We start from the raw sequence: 4,610 nt of genomic DNA, 5'->3' as shown, positions 1-4,610 counted from the left end.
ATACTCTCAGTAGCTAAAAGATGAAGGACAGTTAACCGAAGGGTATTTTCAGAAACAGAACTGAACAAAACTGGTTCTGGATTAGCTGTGAGGATGATGTCGGGGAACAAAAGAGTCTTCTCATGAGTAGTCAGAGAATGTTCTTAACTCCAGCAATGAAAGCACAGAAATGTGTGCCATGTGCCTGCTAAGAATTGGCACTCAGAATTATTATTGGAATCCATAAATTTGCACTTTTTTGTCCCCTCTGTCTCCATATGTAACAATACTGACTTTCTCCAGGCTTATGGTAGATATCTAGGTGTTCTTAGCATAATATCCCTTTAGATAGGTGACCAGAGATGGCTGTCCCTAAAAAAGTTCATCTTGCTAGCTTCACCCTTGGTTGATGTTTTGGAAGTTGCCAAGCTAAAAATTAATATTCTAATTTTGAACATTATGGAATTGGATATGATTATGAGATATCAGATTATACTATGCCAAATCACAATCATAAACAATCCCAAATTTTCAGGATCTGTGGTTATTACGCCATTGTCAGTTTGATTAGACTAAGAAACGGCTACCAGATTAGTAGAGTCTACCTACCGGAAAGTCTCTGAGAAAGAGTCCTGAAATCTTGGGATCATGCTGGTAGGACCTAAAGAGTTGATGAACCCCTTGGTGAAGCCATAAGAGACCTTTCTGGGAAATGGGTGAAGGAAGCATGTGCCTGGTGTATGCACTTTATTGTTACTCCTCACTGAATTCCCCTCTTCTCTGATTGCCATCTGCCAAATACTAAGGAACAACTTCTGTAACATAGGCTTATTGCCACACCCCTGGTGGCCATGCACTATGCACTGCACCTTCTGAAATCAGAGCTAAAAGAGAGCCTTCCTTCCTCTTGCCTTTCTTCCCCTTCTTTCTTTCCTTTCTTCTTTCTTTCTTTCCTCCCTTCCTCTCACCCTCCCTCCCTTCCTCCCTTCCTTCCTCCCTCCCCTCCTCCCTTCCTCCCTCCCTTCCTCCCTTCCTTCCTCCCTTCCTTCTTCCTTCCCTCCCTTTCTCACTATGTTGTTCTGTCAGATATTTTGTCATAACAGGCAGAAAACTAACCAATCTGGTCCCTCAATATAATAAAAGTCCATTTTTCATTAAAATCATATGTCTTTCGAAGTTTGATGGAAGTTAGCAAATTGTGCGGCATAAGTCAGAAATGGAGAAGCATGCGATCTTTGTTTCCTAGGGTTACATGGGGACCCAGGTTGGTGGGCTCCTAAGTCAGTAGTATCTGTCCTCCATTCTTGTGACAGGTAGAGGCAACTGTCAAGGTCTCCTAAAAGCTTTTCTCTTTTGGTCTAGGGATGCACACTGCATTTTCAGCCACAAATGTATGATTGGCTTGTAAGCAGGGCTGTGAGTTTGAGATTTTGAGTGAACACCATTGTTTCTGTCAGAGTGCCCGGGGGAAATGTGAAGTGTGAGGAAAAGAAAATGATTTGGGATCACAGTAGATATGATGCATTGAAGTATACTGTGGAGGTTTGAAGGAGAATGCCTTCTAGGCTCATATACTTGAGTACTTTGTCCTTGGTTGTTGGAACTACTTGGAAGAATTAAGAATGGTTGGATGTGTGTCACTGGAGGAATGGAGTGAGCTTTGAGGTTTCAAAAGACTTATGAGATTGCTAGTGTCCCCTCCTCCCTCTCTCCACCTCCTACTCTCAGATCAAGATAAGAGCTCTCAACCTCTTGCCTCCCCTCCTTTGCTCCTGCATCATGAACTTTCACCCTCTAAAACTATAAGGCAACTTAAATGTGTTCATTTATAATCTGGCTTGGTCTTGGTGTTTTATACAGAACAGAAAAGTAACACAGTAAGACAGATACCCTTATTTTTTGTGCATCTGTGTGGTTTACATCACAAGAGGGCTAGCATCGATATTTTGTTTTGAATTTGTAGGAAATCCAGATTGGTGAATATTTTTCAAATCTCCCTGTAGTAGAGTAGCACTCAGCCTCCACCAGCTCACAAAACTAACTATGGTCGTGTTTAAGTTCTCTAAGGGGAGGTGGTGTGAGACCTGGAAAATCAGCTTAAAAGCAGCCTGCTACTCAGTACAGAGGGCGTGGACTCCACAAAGTTCAGAAGAGACACTAGAAACTGCCCCCCAATACAGGATACAGAGGAAAAGCTACTGTGTTCTGACTTCACAAGCACCACTGGGTGTCACTAGTAGACTAAAGTTAGAAAAACTGGAGAGTAACAACCACAAAAAAATGAAAAAATAAAAAAACCCACAGATGGGAAAAATGTAAATCATGTCCAAGAAGTAGAAAGTGCCTCAAGATGGCCATAGGCAGCACTTAGAAGAAGCAGTAGGAGCCATGAATTCCACTCAACTGTGAAGACTTTTACATAGACTTAGGAGTGTGCTACTATCTAGTGCATATAATAGTGCATATGTGTGCACCTGGGAAGTAGAAAGAGGTGTTTATTCTATTATCCATTACAGCCTTCCAAGCATTTAATATTAATACTTTCATACATATAAAAGAAAAAATTTTCTTTATATGTATGTGTGTATGTGTTTACTGGAGTGTTGAGTGGAAACAGATTGAAGGACAATGGATCTAAAATATGTATTCCTCTAAAAATGTCAGATTATGGACTGATAAGATGGTTAATGGGCCGGGCTGTGGTGGCACACGCCTTTAATCCCAGCACTTGGGAGGCAGAGGCAGGCAGATTTCTGAGTTCGCAGGACAGCCGGGGCTACACAGAGAAACCCTGTCTCAAAAAACCAAAAAAAAAAAAGTTGGCTAATAGTGAAGAACACTCACTGATCTTCTCGGGAACCTGGGTTCAATTCCTAGCATCCACATGGAAGCTCCAACATCTGTAACTACAGTCCCAAGGAATTAAATGTCCTCTTTTGACCTCCTCAGGAATCAGGAACACATATAGTGCACTGACATACATATAGGCAAAAGACTCATACAGATAAGATGAATTTAAAAAATTGAAAATGTCAGATTAGGCTAAGCAAAAGAAAACATTTCATTTCTAACTGAAATCCTCATTTAATCATTTGGTGACACAAGCTGGATGTGTGCTCCATGTGTCACAAACAGAATTGGAGACAGGGCCGGAGAGGGTGCCTCTTCTAGGAGCTCGTGCAAAGGACTCAGGTTCAGTCCTCAGCACACACATGGCAACTTACAAACACTTATAATTCCAGTTTCAGAGGTTCTAATGCCCTCTTCTGACCTCTGATGGTGGATATATATATATATATATATATATATATATATATATACACAAACAGACACATAAAATAAATACTTTCGGAAATCAAGACTGCTGGTATATAAAGCAAATATTATTTCAATGCTTTTATACTTTTTAAAGTGATAATGACCCTGTGTTTAATCAATGATGAAAAGCAACATTATGATGGTTTGAATATGCTTGGCCCAGGGAGCAGCACTCTTAGGAGGTGTGGCCTTATTGGAGTGGGTGTGGTCTTGTTGGAGGAGGTGTGTCTTTGTAGGTGTGGCCTTTAAGACCCTTGTCAGCTGGCTGGAAGCCAGTCTTCTCTTGTCTACCTTGGGATGAAGGTGTAGAACAAACACTCAGCTCCTCCAGACCCTCGTCTGCCTGGATGCTGCCATGCTCCCGCCTACCTTGATGATAACGGACTGAACCTCTGAACCTGTAAGCCAGCCCCAGTTAGGTGTTCTTTATAAGAGTTGCCTTGGTCATAGTGACTGCTCATGGCAGTAAACCCCTAACCAAGACAAACATTGTTCTAAATATCACTGGTTATCCTAAAACTATATAGTAAACAGAATAGTATGAAGGAAACTAACACTGAGCTATTATTCTGGACTTCTCTGTGTTTTACTTGTTGTTGGGGCTAACTTGTAAATATTTTGATAAGCCTGATATGGCGGCACACGCCTGTAAGTGCAGTGACTTGAGAGACCATGGAGGGAAATTTGAGAGAATCATTTGAGTTCACAAGTTTGAGACCAACCTGGATAACGCAGCACAATTTTGTCTTGAAAAAAAAAAATGTGTGCAACACAGCAGGCTAAGTGAACAAGACCCCGGAGTGTCAGGCTCCCCAGTCCTTGGGGACACTGAAGTCACTGTGTTAGTATGCTGAAGACAAGTTCACAGCAGGCTAAGTGAACAAGACCCCTGAGTGTCAGGCTCCCCAGTCCTTGGGGGACACTGAAGTCACTTTGTTAGTATGCTAAAGACAGGTTTCAATGTCCAATTTTGGGCTCACAGTGGGATCAGTTTGGAAGTTAAAAATATATTGAATCCCCTCTAAGATTTTTACTTCATTGATCTGGTGTACTGTGCAAAGTTGTTTTGTTGTTGTTGTTTTCTGTTTTTGTTTGTTTTTAATTCCTAGGCAAATCTAAACCTAACCAAGGATATAAGCTCTTGAATCAAAGGATCGTTAACTTTAAAACTCTTTATTATATTATTCTGTGTGAGCAGGGACTTGCATCTTACAGCATTGTTTGTGAAGTCAATTCCTGCATTGCTACATGGGCTCTGGGCTACAACTCAGGCTACTCCATGAGTCATCTTCTGGCCGTTTTTTTTTTTTTTT

Source organism: Mastomys coucha, unplaced genomic scaffold (assembly GCF_008632895.1).
Source record: "Mastomys coucha isolate ucsf_1 unplaced genomic scaffold, UCSF_Mcou_1 pScaffold8, whole genome shotgun sequence".
NCBI classification, from domain to species: Eukaryota; Metazoa; Chordata; class Mammalia; order Rodentia; family Muridae; genus Mastomys; species Mastomys coucha.
Note: the sequence above shows the minus strand (reverse complement) of the source record.